Source organism: Triturus cristatus, chromosome 4_1 (genome assembly GCF_964204655.1).
Source record: "Triturus cristatus chromosome 4_1, aTriCri1.1, whole genome shotgun sequence".
NCBI classification, from domain to species: domain Eukaryota; kingdom Metazoa; phylum Chordata; class Amphibia; order Caudata; family Salamandridae; genus Triturus; species Triturus cristatus.
The window spans coordinates 108,038,604-108,053,791 of record NC_140585.1 but is presented as its reverse complement, the minus strand read 5'-3'; the positions used below and the strand labels follow the sequence as shown (position 1 = coordinate 108,053,791).

At 44.5% G+C, this 15,188-nt stretch overlaps 20 non-coding genes across 20 annotated transcripts; 16 read left to right on the top strand and 4 right to left on the bottom strand.

Annotated features, from left to right (window-relative positions):
- Positions 1-405: 405 nt before the first annotated feature.
- On the top strand, positions 406-491 carry TRNAY-GUA (transfer RNA tyrosine (anticodon GUA)). The gene is given in 2 exon segments: positions 406-442; positions 456-491. It is a non-coding gene; the product is annotated as a tRNA-Tyr (tRNA).
- Positions 492-891: 400 nt separating this feature from the next.
- On the bottom strand, positions 892-964 carry TRNAM-CAU (transfer RNA methionine (anticodon CAU)). The gene has a single exon. It is a non-coding gene; the product is annotated as a tRNA-Met (tRNA).
- A 997-nt stretch (positions 965-1,961) lies between these two features.
- On the top strand, positions 1,962-2,047 carry TRNAY-GUA (transfer RNA tyrosine (anticodon GUA)). Its single transcript is given in 2 exon segments — positions 1,962-1,998; positions 2,012-2,047. It is a non-coding gene; the product is annotated as a tRNA-Tyr (tRNA).
- Positions 2,048-2,176: 129 nt separating this feature from the next.
- Positions 2,177-2,248, top strand: TRNAA-CGC (transfer RNA alanine (anticodon CGC)). The gene has a single exon. It is a non-coding gene; the product is annotated as a tRNA-Ala (tRNA).
- Positions 2,249-3,517: 1,269 nt separating this feature from the next.
- On the top strand, positions 3,518-3,603 carry TRNAY-GUA (transfer RNA tyrosine (anticodon GUA)). Its single transcript is given in 2 exon segments — positions 3,518-3,554; positions 3,568-3,603. It is a non-coding gene; the product is annotated as a tRNA-Tyr (tRNA).
- A 129-nt stretch (positions 3,604-3,732) lies between these two features.
- TRNAA-CGC (transfer RNA alanine (anticodon CGC)) lies at positions 3,733-3,804 on the top strand. Its single transcript has one exon. It is a non-coding gene; the product is annotated as a tRNA-Ala (tRNA).
- Positions 3,805-5,073: 1,269 nt separating this feature from the next.
- On the top strand, positions 5,074-5,159 carry TRNAY-GUA (transfer RNA tyrosine (anticodon GUA)). Its single transcript is given in 2 exon segments — positions 5,074-5,110; positions 5,124-5,159. It is a non-coding gene; the product is annotated as a tRNA-Tyr (tRNA).
- A 129-nt stretch (positions 5,160-5,288) lies between these two features.
- Positions 5,289-5,360, top strand: TRNAA-CGC (transfer RNA alanine (anticodon CGC)). Its single transcript has one exon. It is a non-coding gene; the product is annotated as a tRNA-Ala (tRNA).
- Positions 5,361-6,629: 1,269 nt separating this feature from the next.
- TRNAY-GUA (transfer RNA tyrosine (anticodon GUA)) lies at positions 6,630-6,715 on the top strand. The gene is given in 2 exon segments: positions 6,630-6,666; positions 6,680-6,715. It is a non-coding gene; the product is annotated as a tRNA-Tyr (tRNA).
- Positions 6,716-6,844: 129 nt separating this feature from the next.
- Positions 6,845-6,916, top strand: TRNAA-CGC (transfer RNA alanine (anticodon CGC)). Its single transcript has one exon. It is a non-coding gene; the product is annotated as a tRNA-Ala (tRNA).
- Positions 6,917-7,115: 199 nt separating this feature from the next.
- On the bottom strand, positions 7,116-7,188 carry TRNAM-CAU (transfer RNA methionine (anticodon CAU)). The gene has a single exon. It is a non-coding gene; the product is annotated as a tRNA-Met (tRNA).
- Positions 7,189-8,185: 997 nt separating this feature from the next.
- TRNAY-GUA (transfer RNA tyrosine (anticodon GUA)) lies at positions 8,186-8,271 on the top strand. The gene is given in 2 exon segments: positions 8,186-8,222; positions 8,236-8,271. It is a non-coding gene; the product is annotated as a tRNA-Tyr (tRNA).
- Positions 8,272-8,400: 129 nt separating this feature from the next.
- Positions 8,401-8,472, top strand: TRNAA-CGC (transfer RNA alanine (anticodon CGC)). Its single transcript has one exon. It is a non-coding gene; the product is annotated as a tRNA-Ala (tRNA).
- Positions 8,473-9,726: 1,254 nt separating this feature from the next.
- Positions 9,727-9,812, top strand: TRNAY-GUA (transfer RNA tyrosine (anticodon GUA)). Its single transcript is given in 2 exon segments — positions 9,727-9,763; positions 9,777-9,812. It is a non-coding gene; the product is annotated as a tRNA-Tyr (tRNA).
- A 400-nt stretch (positions 9,813-10,212) lies between these two features.
- Positions 10,213-10,285, bottom strand: TRNAM-CAU (transfer RNA methionine (anticodon CAU)). Its single transcript has one exon. It is a non-coding gene; the product is annotated as a tRNA-Met (tRNA).
- A 997-nt stretch (positions 10,286-11,282) lies between these two features.
- TRNAY-GUA (transfer RNA tyrosine (anticodon GUA)) lies at positions 11,283-11,368 on the top strand. Its single transcript is given in 2 exon segments — positions 11,283-11,319; positions 11,333-11,368. It is a non-coding gene; the product is annotated as a tRNA-Tyr (tRNA).
- A 129-nt stretch (positions 11,369-11,497) lies between these two features.
- Positions 11,498-11,569, top strand: TRNAA-CGC (transfer RNA alanine (anticodon CGC)). The gene has a single exon. It is a non-coding gene; the product is annotated as a tRNA-Ala (tRNA).
- A 1,269-nt stretch (positions 11,570-12,838) lies between these two features.
- On the top strand, positions 12,839-12,924 carry TRNAY-GUA (transfer RNA tyrosine (anticodon GUA)). The gene is given in 2 exon segments: positions 12,839-12,875; positions 12,889-12,924. It is a non-coding gene; the product is annotated as a tRNA-Tyr (tRNA).
- A 1,470-nt stretch (positions 12,925-14,394) lies between these two features.
- On the top strand, positions 14,395-14,480 carry TRNAY-GUA (transfer RNA tyrosine (anticodon GUA)). The gene is given in 2 exon segments: positions 14,395-14,431; positions 14,445-14,480. It is a non-coding gene; the product is annotated as a tRNA-Tyr (tRNA).
- A 400-nt stretch (positions 14,481-14,880) lies between these two features.
- Positions 14,881-14,953, bottom strand: TRNAM-CAU (transfer RNA methionine (anticodon CAU)). The gene has a single exon. It is a non-coding gene; the product is annotated as a tRNA-Met (tRNA).
- Between the last annotated feature and the right edge of the window lie 235 nt (positions 14,954-15,188).

Sequence of the window (15,188 nt, the reverse complement as noted above, 5' to 3'; positions counted from 1 at the left end):
CCGTTCTCTTTCCTTTTGAAAATGCATCCAAAATGCACTTTCTTGATGCTGGGTGCGTAGTAATGACTCCCATAACTTTCTGTCATTTCTTTCATGGTTCCGCGCAGCCATCCATTTGCCACCAATGCTGCCCAAGGTCTTTGTATCAAAGTTCCTTTCCTTTCTGTAAAATTGAAATTTGGAGCACCCCTGCTTATCCCCAAGCCAAGACAGAACATGAACTTTGGTCTGAAATCCTCCTTTGGGGTGATAAGACGTACCTTACAGTGTGCTCTAAGAACTGGTGACTTTGAGAGGGAGCTGCAGGTAATGTTCATGATTTTCATCGATCTGCTCCTGATCCCCACCCCCACAACCTTTCTTGAGCGAGAGATAATTACAGCGCTGAAAGATACTTCAGCCACTCCTTCGATAGCTCAGTTGGTAGAGCGGAGGACTGTAGCATAAAGTCAGACATCCTTAGGTCGCTGGTTCAAATCCGGCTCGAAGGATTTTTTGCTTCGATTTCCATATCTTTCACTTTTATTCAAACAATACCTTCCATTGATTATGATCGAGACTTTGCAGTCCCTGGGTTTCAGGGATTCCTTGCATCCATCAAACAGCTCGAGTGCAAAAGTGGGGATGTAGCTCAGTGGTAGAGCGCATGCTTTGCATGTATGAGGTCCCGGGTTCAATCCCCGGCATCTCCAGGAGCCTCTGTTCCTTATCTTGGCTTTTTTCCAGAAGGCTAGCCTGCCATCATGCAGAAAGAAGAAGTTTGTCATGCAGTTGGGGTGAGAGCCCCACTTAAATAGTCAGACATTTGCTTTGGAAAAATCTTTGAACTAGGCATAGTTTGCGCATATCAAGAAAATCGGAGAATTTTGCATTCCAAAAGAAGGAAATAAATGCCCTCTCTGAGGATCGAACTCAGGACCTTCAGATTATGAGACTGACGCGCTGCCTACTGCGCTAAGAAGGCTGTATATAGGCATCTGTACATAAGACCATGAAGATCATCCAGGTACAAGGCTGAAGGATTTTCCTGACTGACATTGTATACTGCAGAGTCGAATGGGGTGATGTGGCCGTCGGTTCAATGCAGGGTTTCCAATCATACAGTCAAACCTTGCAGAAGTGGGGATGTAGCTCAGTGGTAGAGCGCATGCTTTGCATGTATGAGGCCCCGGGTTCAATCCCCGGCATCTCCAGACTTTTGCCATGCTTACCTTGGATTTTGGGCCGAAAGCTAGGCTGGCATCATGATGAAGGAAGAGATATGTCCTCCAACCGGGATGAGGACCCCGCTTAATCTGTCAGACGTTTGCCTTGAAAAATCCCATGAAATGGGGCTATCTCATTTTTGATGATTATAGATCAAAAGAATCCTACTTGTTGAAGACATCAAAGTGATGATTCATCTTGACAACCATAATGCTTTGATGATAGAAATCTGTCGCATCTCTCTTGATCATTGGTAAGGGTTCTTCTTCTAAACCAGAGACTCTTTACAGTAGCTTTTAGAAAAACGGAATATTTTGTTTATCTCAATCACCTTCAATCTACAGATTTTTCCGTTCTCTTTCCTTTTGAAAATGCATCCAAAATGCACGTTCTTGATGCTGGGTGCGTAGTAATGACTCCCATAACTTTCTGTCATTTCTTTCATGGTTCCGCGCAGCCATCCATTTGCCACCAATGCTGCCCAAGGTCTTTGTATCAAAGTTCCTTTCCTTTCTGTAAAATTGAAATTTGGAGCACCCCTGCTTATCCCCAAGCCAAGACAGAACATGAACTTTGGTCTGAAATCCTCCTTTGGGGTGATAAGATGTACCTTACAGTGTGCTCTAAGAACTGGTGACTTTGAGAGGGAGCTGCAGGTAATGTTCATGATTTTCATCGATCTGCTCCTGATCCCCACCCCCACAACCTTTCTTGAGCGAGAGATAATTACAGCGCTGAAAGATACTTCAGCCACTCCTTCGATAGCTCAGTTGGTAGAGCGGAGGACTGTAGCATAAAGTCAGACATCCTTAGGTCGCTGGTTCAAATCCGGCTCGAAGGATTTTTTGCTTCGATTTCCATATATTTCACTTTTATTCAAACAATACCTTCCATTGATTATGATCGAGACTTTGCAGTCCCTGGGTTTCAGGGATTCCTTGCATCCATCAAACAGCTCGAGGGCAAAAGTGGGGATGTAGCTCAGTGGTAGAGCGCATGCTTCGCATGTATGAGGTCCCGGGTTCAATCCCCGGCATCTCCAGGAGCCTCTGTTCCTTATCTTGGCTTTTTTCCAGAAGGCTAGCCTGCCATCATGCAGAAAGAAGAAGTTTGTCATGCAGTTGGGGTGAGAGCCCCACTTAAATAGTCAGACATTTGCTTTGGAAAAATCTTTGAACTAGGCATAGTTTGCGCATTTCAAGAAAATCTGAGAATTTTGCATTCCAAAAGAAGGAAATAAATGCCCTCTCTGAGGATCGAACTCAGGACCTTCAGATTATGAGACTGACGCGCTGCCTACTGCGCTAAGAAGACTGTATATAGGCATCTGTACATAAGACCATGAAGATCATCCAGGTACAAGGCTGAAGGATTTTCCTGACTGACATTGTATACTGCAGAGTCGAATGGGGTGATGTGGCCGTCGGTTCAATGCAGGGTTTCCAATCATACAGTCAAACCTTGCAGAAGTGGGGATGTAGCTCAGTGGTAGAGCGCATGCTTTGCATGTATGAGGCCCCGGGTTCAATCCCCGGCATCTCCAGACTTTTGCCATGCTTACCTTGGATTTTGGGCCGAAAGCTAGGCTGGCATCATGATGAAGGAAGAGATATGTCCTCCAACCGGGATGAGGACCCCGCTTAATCTGTCAGACGTTTGCCTTGAAAAATCCCATGAAATGGGGCTATCTCATTTTTGATGATTATAGATCAAAAGAATCCTACTTGTTGAAGACATCAAAGTGATGATTCATCTTGACAACCATAATGCTTTGATGATAGAAATCTGTCGCATCTCTCTTGATCATTGGTAAGGGTTCTTCTTCTAAACCAGAGACTCTTTACAGTAGCTTTTAGAAAAACGGAATATTTTGTTTATCTCAATCACCTTCAATCTACAGATTTTTCCGTTCTCTTTCCTTTTGAAAATGCATCCAAAATGCACTTTCTTGATGCTGGGTGCGTAGTAATGACTCCCATAACTTTCTGTCATTTCTTTCATGGTTCCGCGCAGCCATCCATTTGCCACCAATGCTGCCCAAGGTCTTTGTATCAAAGTTCCTTTCCTTTCTGTAAAATTGAAATTTGGAGCACCCCTGCTTATCCCCAAGCCAAGACAGAACATGAACTTTGGTCTGAAATCCTCCTTTGGGGTGATAAGATGTACCTTACAGTGTGCTCTAAGAACTGGTGACTTTGAGAGGGAGCTGCAGGTAATGTTCATGATTTTCATCGATCTGCTCCTGATCCCCACCCCCACAACCTTTCTTGAGCGAGAGATAATTACAGCGCTGAAAGATACTTCAGCCACTCCTTCGATAGCTCAGTTGGTAGAGCGGAGGACTGTAGCATAAAGTCAGACATCCTTAGGTCGCTGGTTCAAATCCGGCTCGAAGGATTTTTTGCTTCGATTTCCATATATTTCACTTTTATTCAAACAATACCTTCCATTGATTATGATCGAGACTTTGCAGTCCCTGGGTTTCAGGGATTCCTTGCATCCATCAAACAGCTCGAGGGCAAAAGTGGGGATGTAGCTCAGTGGTAGAGCGCATGCTTCGCATGTATGAGGTCCCGGGTTCAATCCCCGGCATCTCCAGGAGCCTCTGTTCCTTATCTTGGCTTTTTTCCAGAAGGCTAGCCTGCCATCATGCAGAAAGAAGAAGTTTGTCATGCAGTTGGGGTGAGAGCCCCACTTAAATAGTCAGACATTTGCTTTGGAAAAATCTTTGAACTAGGCATAGTTTGCGCATTTCAAGAAAATCTGAGAATTTTGCATTCCAAAAGAAGGAAATAAATGCCCTCTCTGAGGATCGAACTCAGGACCTTCAGATTATGAGACTGACGCGCTGCCTACTGCGCTAAGAAGACTGTATATAGGCATCTGTACATAAGACCATGAAGATCATCCAGGTACAAGGCTGAAGGATTTTCCTGACTGACATTGTATACTGCAGAGTCGAATGGGGTGATGTGGCCGTCGGTTCAATGCAGGGTTTCCAATCATACAGTCAAACCTTGCAGAAGTGGGGATGTAGCTCAGTGGTAGAGCGCATGCTTTGCATGTATGAGGCCCCGGGTTCAATCCCCGGCATCTCCAGACTTTTGCCATGCTTACCTTGGATTTTGGGCCGAAAGCTAGGCTGGCATCATGATGAAGGAAGAGATATGTCCTCCAACCGGGATGAGGACCCCGCTTAATCTGTCAGACGTTTGCCTTGAAAAATCCCATGAAATGGGGCTATCTCATTTTTGATGATTATAGATCAAAAGAATCCTACTTGTTGAAGACATCAAAGTGATGATTCATCTTGACAACCATAATGCTTTGATGATAGAAATCTGTCGCATCTCTCTTGATCATTGGTAAGGGTTCTTCTTCTAAACCAGAGACTCTTTACAGTAGCTTTTAGAAAAACGGAATATTTTGTTTATCTCAATCACCTTCAATCTACAGATTTTTCCGTTCTCTTTCCTTTTGAAAATGCATCCAAAATGCACGTTCTTGATGCTGGGTGCGTAGTAATGACTCCCATAACTTTCTGTCATTTCTTTCATGGTTCCGCGCAGCCATCCATTTGCCACCAATGCTGCCCAAGGTCTTTGTATCAAAGTTCCTTTCCTTTCTGTAAAATTGAAATTTGGAGCACCCCTGCTTATCCCCAAGCCAAGACAGAACATGAACTTTGGTCTGAAATCCTCCTTTGGGGTGATAAGATGTACCTTACAGTGTGCTCTAAGAACTGGTGACTTTGAGAGGGAGCTGCAGGTAATGTTCATGATTTTCATCGATCTGCTCCTGATCCCCACCCCCACAACCTTTCTTGAGCGAGAGATAATTACAGCGCTGAAAGATACTTCAGCCACTCCTTCGATAGCTCAGTTGGTAGAGCGGAGGACTGTAGCATAAAGTCAGACATCCTTAGGTCGCTGGTTCAAATCCGGCTCGAAGGATTTTTTGCTTCGATTTCCATATATTTCACTTTTATTCAAACAATACCTTCCATTGATTATGATCGAGACTTTGCAGTCCCTGGGTTTCAGGGATTCCTTGCATCCATCAAACAGCTCGAGGGCAAAAGTGGGGATGTAGCTCAGTGGTAGAGCGCATGCTTCGCATGTATGAGGTCCCGGGTTCAATCCCCGGCATCTCCAGGAGCCTCTGTTCCTTATCTTGGCTTTTTTCCAGAAGGCTAGCCTGCCATCATGCAGAAAGAAGAAGTTTGTCATGCAGTTGGGGTGAGAGCCCCACTTAAATAGTCAGACATTTGCTTTGGAAAAATCTTTGAACTAGGCATAGTTTGCGCATTTCAAGAAAATCTGAGAATTTTGCATTCCAAAAGAAGGAAATAAATGCCCTCTCTGAGGATCGAACTCAGGACCTTCAGATTATGAGACTGACGCGCTGCCTACTGCGCTAAGAAGACTGTATATAGGCATCTGTACATAAGACCATGAAGATCATCCAGGTACAAGGCTGAAGGATTTTCCTGACTGACATTGTATACTGCAGAGTCGAATGGGGTGATGTGGCCGTCGGTTCAATGCAGGGTTTCCAATCATACAGTCAAACCTTGCAGAAGTGGGGATGTAGCTCAGTGGTAGAGCGCATGCTTTGCATGTATGAGGCCCCGGGTTCAATCCCCGGCATCTCCAGACTTTTGCCATGCTTACCTTGGATTTTGGGCCGAAAGCTAGGCTGGCATCATGATGAAGGAAGAGATATGTCCTCCAACCGGGATGAGGACCCCGCTTAATCTGTCAGACGTTTGCCTTGAAAAATCCCATGAAATGGGGCTATCTCATTTTTGATGATTATAGATCAAAAGAATCCTACTTGTTGAAGACATCAAAGTGATGATTCATCTTGACAACCATAATGCTTTGATGATAGAAATCTGTCGCATCTCTCTTGATCATTGGTAAGGGTTCTTCTTCTAAACCAGAGACTCTTTACAGTAGCTTTTAGAAAAACGGAATATTTTGTTTATCTCAATCACCTTCAATCTACAGATTTTTCCGTTCTCTTTCCTTTTGAAAATGCATCCAAAATGCACTTTCTTGATGCTGGGTGCGTAGTAATGACTCCCATAACTTTCTGTCATTTCTTTCATGGTTCCGCGCAGCCATCCATTTGCCACCAATGCTGCCCAAGGTCTTTGTATCAAAGTTCCTTTCCTTTCTGTAAAATTGAAATTTGGAGCACCCCTGCTTATCCCCAAGCCAAGACAGAACATGAACTTTGGTCTGAAATCCTCCTTTGGGGTGATAAGATGTACCTTACAGTGTGCTCTAAGAACTGGTGACTTTGAGAGGGAGCTGCAGGTAATGTTCATGATTTTCATCGATCTGCTCCTGATCCCCACCCCCACAACCTTTCTTGAGCGAGAGATAATTACAGCGCTGAAAGATACTTCAGCCACTCCTTCGATAGCTCAGTTGGTAGAGCGGAGGACTGTAGCATAAAGTCAGACATCCTTAGGTCGCTGGTTCAAATCCGGCTCGAAGGATTTTTTGCTTCGATTTCCATATATTTCACTTTTATTCAAACAATACCTTCCATTGATTATGATCGAGACTTTGCAGTCCCTGGGTTTCAGGGATTCCTTGCATCCATCAAACAGCTCGAGTGCAAAAGTGGGGATGTAGCTCAGTGGTAGAGCGCATGCTTCGCATGTATGAGGTCCCGGGTTCAATCCCCGGCATCTCCAGGAGCCTCTGTTCCTTATCTTGGCTTTTTTCCAGAAGGCTAGCCTGCCATCATGCAGAAAGAAGAAGTTTGTCATGCAGTTGGGGTGAGAGCCCCACTTAAATAGTCAGACATTTGCTTTGGAAAAATCTTTGAACTAGGCATAGTTTGCGCATATCAAGAAAATCGGAGAATTTTGCATTCCAAAAGAAGGAAATAAATGCCCTCTCTGAGGATCGAACTCAGGACCTTCAGATTATGAGACTGACGCGCTGCCTACTGCGCTAAGAAGGCTGTATATAGGCATCTGTACATAAGACCATGAAGATCATCCAGGTACAAGGCTGAAGGATTTTCCTGACTGACATTGTATACTGCAGAGTCGAATGGGGTGATGTGGCCGTCGGTTCAATGCAGGGTTTCCAATCATACAGTCAAACCTTGCAGAAGTGGGGATGTAGCTCAGTGGTAGAGCGCATGCTTTGCATGTATGAGGCCCCGGGTTCAATCCCCGGCATCTCCAGACTTTTGCCATGCTTACCTTGGATTTTGGGCCGAAAGCTAGGCTGGCATCATGATGAAGGAAGAGATATGTCCTCCAACCGGGATGAGGACCCCGCTTAATCTGTCAGACGTTTGCCTTGAAAAATCCCATGAAATGGGGCTATCTCATTTTTGATGATTATAGATCAAAAGAATCCTACTTGTTGAAGACATCAAAGTGATGATTCATCTTGACAACCATAATGCTTTGATGATAGAAATCTGTCGCATCTCTCTTGATCATTGGTAAGGGTTCTTCTTCTAAACCAGAGACTCTTTACAGTAGCTTTTAGAAAAACGGAATATTTTGTTTATCTCAATCACCTTCAATCTACAGATTTTTCCGTTCTCTTTCCTTTTGAAAATGCATCCAAAATGCACGTTCTTGATGCTGGGTGCGTAGTAATGACTCCCATAACTTTCTGTCATTTCTTTCATGGTTCCGCGCAGCCATCCATTTGCCACCAATGCTGCCCAAGGTCTTTGTATCAAAGTTCCTTTCCTTTCTGTAAAATTGAAATTTGGAGCACCCCTGCTTATCCCCAAGCCAAGACAGAACATGAACTTTGGTCTGAAATCCTCCTTTGGGGTGATAAGATGTACCTTACAGTGTGCTCTAAGAACTGGTGACTTTGAGAGGGAGCTGCAGGTAATGTTCATGATTTTCATCGATCTGCTCCTGATCCCCACCCCCACAACCTTTCTTGAGCGAGAGATAATTACAGCGCTGAAAGATACTTCAGCCACTCCTTCGATAGCTCAGTTGGTAGAGCGGAGGACTGTAGCATAAAGTCAGACATCCTTAGGTCGCTGGTTCAAATCCGGCTCGAAGGATTTTTTGCTTCGATTTCCATATATTTCACTTTTATTCAAACAATACCTTCCATTGATTATGATCGAGACTTTGCAGTCCCTGGGTTTCAGGGATTCCTTGCATCCATCAAACAGCTCGAGGGCAAAAGTGGGGATGTAGCTCAGTGGTAGAGCGCATGCTTCGCATGTATGAGGTCCCGGGTTCAATCCCCGGCATCTCCAGGAGCCTCTGTTCCTTATCTTGGCTTTTTTCCAGAAGGCTAGCCTGCCATCATGCAGAAAGAAGAAGTTTGTCATGCAGTTGGGGTGAGAGCCCCACTTAAATAGTCAGACATTTGCTTTGGAAAAATCTTTGAACTAGGCATAGTTTGCGCATTTCAAGAAAATCGGAGAATTTTGCATTCCAAAAGAAGGAAATAAATGCCCTCTGTGAGGATCGAACTCAGGACCTTCAGATTATGAGACTGACGCGCTGCCTACTGCGCTAAGAAGGCTGTATATAGGCATCTGTACATAAGACCATGAAGATCATCCAGGTACAAGGCTGAAGGATTTTCCTGACTGACATTGTATACTGCAGAGTCAAATGGGGTGATGTGGCCGTCGGTTCAATGCAGGGTTTCCAATCATACAGTCAAACCTTGCAGAAGTGGGGATGTAGCTCAGTGGTAGAGCGCATGCTTTGCATGTATGAGGCCCCGGGTTCAATCCCCGGCATCTCCAGACTTTTGCCATGCTTACCTTGGATTTTGGGCCATCATGATGAAGGAAGAGATATGTCCTCCAACCGGGATGAGGACCCCGCTTAATCTGTCAGACGTTTGCCTTGAAAAATCCCATGAAATGGGGCTATCTCATTTTTGATGATTATAGATCAAAAGAATCCTACTTGTTGAAGACATCAAAGTGATGATTCATCTTGACAACCATAATGCTTTGATGATAGAAATCTGTCGCATCTCTCTTGATCATTGGTAAGGGTTCTTCTTCTAAACCAGAGACTCTTTACAGTAGCTTTTAGAAAAACGGAATATTTTGTTTATCTCAATCACCTTCAATCTACAGATTTTTCCGTTCTCTTTCCTTTTGAAAATGCATCCAAAATGCACGTTCTTGATGCTGGGTGCGTAGTAATGACTCTCATAACTTTCTGTCATTTCTTTCATGGTTCCGCGCAGCCATCCATTTGCCACCAATGCTGCCCAAGGTCTTTGTATCAAAGTTCCTTTCCTTTCTGTAAAATTGAAATTTGGAGCACCCCTGCTTATCCCCAAGCCAAGACAGAACATGAACTTTGGTCTGAAATCCTCCTTTGGGGTGATAAGACGTACCTTACAGTGTGCTCTAAGAACTGGTGACTTTGAGAGGGAGCTGCAGGTAATGTTCATGATTTTCATCGATCTGCTCCTGATCCCCACCCCCACAACCTTTCTTGAGCGAGAGATAATTACAGCGCTGAAAGATACTTCAGCCACTCCTTCGATAGCTCAGTTGGTAGAGCGGAGGACTGTAGCATAAAGTCAGACATCCTTAGGTCGCTGGTTCAAATCCGGCTCGAAGGATTTTTTGCTTCGATTTCCATATCTTTCACTTTTATTCAAACAATACCTTCCATTGATTATGATCGAGACTTTGCAGTCCCTGGGTTTCAGGGATTCCTTGCATCCATCAAACAGCTCGAGTGCAAAAGTGGGGATGTAGCTCAGTGGTAGAGCGCATGCTTTGCATGTATGAGGTCCCGGGTTCAATCCCCGGCATCTCCAGGAGCCTCTGTTCCTTATCTTGGCTTTTTTCCAGAAGGCTAGCCTGCCATCATGCAGAAAGAAGAAGTTTGTCATGCAGTTGGGGTGAGAGCCCCACTTAAATAGTCAGACATTTGCTTTGGAAAAATCTTTGAACTAGGCATAGTTTGCGCATATCAAGAAAATCGGAGAATTTTGCATTCCAAAAGAAGGAAATAAATGCCCTCTCTGAGGATCGAACTCAGGACCTTCAGATTATGAGACTGACGCGCTGCCTACTGCGCTAAGAAGGCTGTATATAGGCATCTGTACATAAGACCATGAAGATCATCCAGGTACAAGGCTGAAGGATTTTCCTGACTGACATTGTATACTGCAGAGTCGAATGGGGTGATGTGGCCGTCGGTTCAATGCAGGGTTTCCAATCATACAGTCAAACCTTGCAGAAGTGGGGATGTAGCTCAGTGGTAGAGCGCATGCTTTGCATGTATGAGGCCCCGGGTTCAATCCCCGGCATCTCCAGACTTTTGCCATGCTTACCTTGGATTTTGGGCCGAAAGCTAGGCTGGCATCATGATGAAGGAAGAGATATGTCCTCCAACCGGGATGAGGACCCCGCTTAATCTGTCAGACGTTTGCCTTGAAAAATCCCATGAAATGGGGCTATCTCATTTTTGATGATTATAGATCAAAAGAATCCTACTTGTTGAAGACATCAAAGTGATGATTCATCTTGACAACCATAATGCTTTGATGATAGAAATCTGTCGCATCTCTCTTGATCATTGGTAAGGGTTCTTCTTCTAAACCAGAGACTCTTTACAGTAGCTTTTAGAAAAACGGAATATTTTGTTTATCTCAATCACCTTCAATCTACAGATTTTTCCGTTCTCTTTCCTTTTGAAAATGCATCCAAAATGCACGTTCTTGATGCTGGGTGCGTAGTAATGACTCCCATAACTTTCTGTCATTTCTTTCATGGTTCCGCGCAGCCATCCATTTGCCACCAATGCTGCCCAAGGTCTTTGTATCAAAGTTCCTTTCCTTTCTGTAAAATTGAAATTTGGAGCACCCCTGCTTATCCCCAAGCCAAGACAGAACATGAACTTTGGTCTGAAATCCTCCTTTGGGGTGATAAGATGTACCTTACAGTGTGCTCTAAGAACTGGTGACTTTGAGAGGGAGCTGCAGGTAATGTTCATGATTTTCATCGATCTGCTCCTGATCCCCACCCCCACAACCTTTCTTGAGCGAGAGATAATTACAGCGCTGAAAGATACTTCAGCCACTCCTTCGATAGCTCAGTTGGTAGAGCGGAGGACTGTAGCATAAAGTCAGACATCCTTAGGTCGCTGGTTCAAATCCGGCTCGAAGGATTTTTTGCTTCGATTTCCATATATTTCACTTTTATTCAAACAATACCTTCCATTGATTATGATCGAGACTTTGCAGTCCCTGGGTTTCAGGGATTCCTTGCATCCATCAAACAGCTCGAGGGCAAAAGTGGGGATGTAGCTCAGTGGTAGAGCGCATGCTTCGCATGTATGAGGTCCCGGGTTCAATCCCCGGCATCTCCAGGAGCCTCTGTTCCTTATCTTGGCTTTTTTCCAGAAGGCTAGCCTGCCATCATGCAGAAAGAAGAAGTTTGTCATGCAGTTGGGGTGAGAGCCCCACTTAAATAGTCAGACATTTGCTTTGGAAAAATCTTTGAACTAGGCATAGTTTGCGCATTTCAAGAAAATCTGAGAATTTTGCATTCCAAAAGAAGGAAATAAATGCCCTCTCTGAGGATCGAACTCAGGACCTTCAGATTATGAGACTGACGCGCTGCCTACTGCGCTAAGAAGACTGTATATAGGCATCTGTACATAAGACCATGAAGATCATCCAGGTACAAGGCTGAAGGATTTTCCTGACTGACATTGTATACTGCAGAGTCGAATGGGGTGATGTGGCCGTCGGTTCAATGCAGGGTTTCCAATCATACAGTCAAACCTTGCAGAAGTGGGGATGTAGCTCAGTGGTAGAGCGCATGCTTTGCATGTATGAGGCCCCGGGTTCAATCCCCGGCATCTCCAGACTTTTGCCATGCTTACCTTGGATTTTGGGCCGAAAGCTAGGCTGGCATCATGATGAAGGAAGAGATATGTCCTCCAACCGGGATGAGGACCCCGCTTAATCTGTCAGACGTTTGCCTTGAAAAATCCCATGAAATGGGGCTATCTCATTTTTGATGATTATAGATCAAAAGAATCCTACTTGTTGAAGACATCAAAGTGATGATTCATCTTGACAACCATAATGCTTTGATGATAGAAATCTGTCGCATCTCTCTTGATCATTGGTAAGGGTTCTTCTTCTAAACCAGAGACTCTTTACAGTAGCTTTTAGAAAAACGGAATATTTTGTTTATCTCAATCACCTTCAATCTACAGATTTTTCCGTTCTCTTTCCTTTTGAAAATGCATCCAAAATGCACTTTCTTGATGCTGGGTGCGTAGTAATGACTCCCATAACTTTCTGTCATTTCTTTCATGGTTCCGCGCAGCCATCCATTTGCCACCAATGCTGCCCAAGGTCTTTGTATCAAAGTTCCTTTCCTTTCTGTAAAATTGAAATTTGGAGCACCCCTGCTTATCCCCAAGCCAAGACAGAACATGAACTTTGGTCTGAAATCCTCCTTTGGGGTGATAAGATGTACCTTACAGTGTGCTCTAAGAACTGGTGACTTTGAGAGGGAGCTGCAGGTAATGTTCATGATTTTCATCGATCTGCTCCTGATCCCCACCCCCACAACCTTTCTTGAGCGAGAGATAATTACAGCGCTGAAAGATACTTCAGCCACTCCTTCGATAGCTCAGTTGGTAGAGCGGAGGACTGTAGCATAAAGTCAGACATCCTTAGGTCGCTGGTTCAAATCCGGCTCGAAGGATTTTTTGCTTCGATTTCCATATATTTCACTTTTATTCAAACAATACCTTCCATTGATTATGATCGAGACTTTGCAGTCCCTGGGTTTCAGGGATTCCTTGCATCCATCAAACAGCTCGAGGGCAAAAGTGGGGATGTAGCTCAGTAGTAGAGCGCATGCTTCGCATGTATGAGGTCCCGGGTTCAATCCCCGGCATCTCCAGGAGCCTCTGTTCCTTATCTTGGCTTTTTTCCAGAAGGCTAGCCTGCCATCATGCAGAAAGAAGAAGTTTGTCATGCAGTTGGGGTGAGAGCCCCACTTAAATAGTCAGACATTTGCTTTGGAAAAATCTTTGAACTAGGCATAGTTTGCGCATTTCAAGAAAATCGGAGAATTTTGCATTCCAAAAGAAGGAAATAAATGCCCTCTGTGAGGATCGAACTCAGGACCTTCAGATTATGAGACTGACGCGCTGCCTACTGCGCTAAGAAGGCTGTATATAGGCATCTGTACATAAGACCATGAAGATCATCCAGGTACAAGGCTGAAGGATTTTCCTGACTGACATTGTATACTGCAGAGTCAAATGGGGTGATGTGGCCGTCGGTTCAATGCAGGGTTTCCAATCATACAGTCAAACCTTGCAGAAGTGGGGATGTAGCTCAGTGGTAGAGCGCATGCTTTGCATGTATGAGGCCCCGGGTTCAATCCCCGGCAACTCCAGACTTTTGCCATGCTTACCTTGGATTTTGGGCCGAAAGCTAGGCTGGCATCATGATGAAGGAAGAGATATGTCCTCCAACCGGGATGAGGACCCCGCTTAATCTGTCAGACGTTTGCCTTGAAAAATCCCATGAAATGGGGCTATCTCATTTTTGATGATTATAGATCAAAAGAATCCTACTTGTTGAAGACATCAAAGTGATGATTCATCTTGACAACCATAATGCTTTGATGATAGAAATCTGTCGCATCTCTCTTGATCATTGGTAAGGGTTCTTCTTCTAAACCAGAGACTCTTTACAGTAGCTTTTAGAAAAACGGAATATTTTGTTTATCTCAATCACCTTCAATCTACAGATTTTTCCGTTCTCTTTCCTTTTGAAAATGCATCCAAAATGCACGTTCTTGATGCTGGGTGCGTAGTAATGACTCTCATAACTTTCTGTCATTTCTTTCATGGTTCCGCGCAGCCATCCATTTGCCACCAATGCTGCCCAAGGTCTTTGTATCAAAGTTCCTTTCCTTTCTGTAAAATTGAAATTTGGAGCACCCCTGCTTATCCCCAAGCCAAGACAGAACATGAACTTTGGTCTGAAATCCTCCTTTGGGGTGATAAGACGTACCTTACAGTGTGCTCTAAGAACTGGTGACTTTGAGAGGGAGCTGCAGGTAATGTTCATGATTTTCATCGATCTGCTCCTGATCCCCACCCCCACAACCTTTCTTGAGCGAGAGATAATTACAGCGCTGAAAGATACTTCAGCCACTCCTTCGATAGCTCAGTTGGTAGAGCGGAGGACTGTAGCATAAAGTCAGACATCCTTAGGTCGCTGGTTCAAATCCGGCTCGAAGGATTTTTTGCTTCGATTTCCATATCTTTCACTTTTATTCAAACAATACCTTCCATTGATTATGATCGAGACTTTGCAGTCCCTGGGTTTCAGGGATTCCTTGCATTCATCAAACAGCTCGAGTGCAAAAGTGGGGATGTAGCTCAGTGGTAGAGCGCATGCTTTGCATGTATGAGGTCCCGGGTTCAATCCCCGGCATCTCCAGGAGCCTCTGTTCCTTATCTTGGCTTTTTTCCAGAAGGCTAGCCTGCCATCATGCAGAAAGAAGAAGTTTGTCATGCAGTTGGGGTGAGAGCCCCACTTAAATAGTCAGACATTTGCTTTGGAAAAATCTTTGAACTAGGCATAGTTTGCGCATTTCAAGAAAATCGGAGAATTTTGCATTCCAAAAGAAGGAAATAAATGCCCTCTCTGAGGATCGAACTCAGGACCTTCAGATTATGAGACTGACGCGCTGCCTACTGCGCTAAGAAGGCTGTATATAGGCATCTGTACATAAGACCATGAAGATCATCCAGGTACAAGGCTGAAGGATTTTCCTGACTGACATTGTATACTGCAGAGTCGAATGGGGTGATGTGGCCGTCGGTTCAATGCAGGGTTTCCAATCATACAGTCAAACCTTGCAGAAGTGGGGATGTAGCTCAGTGGTAGAGCGCATGCTTTGCATGTATGAGGCCCCGGGTTCAATCCCCGGCATCTCCAGACTTT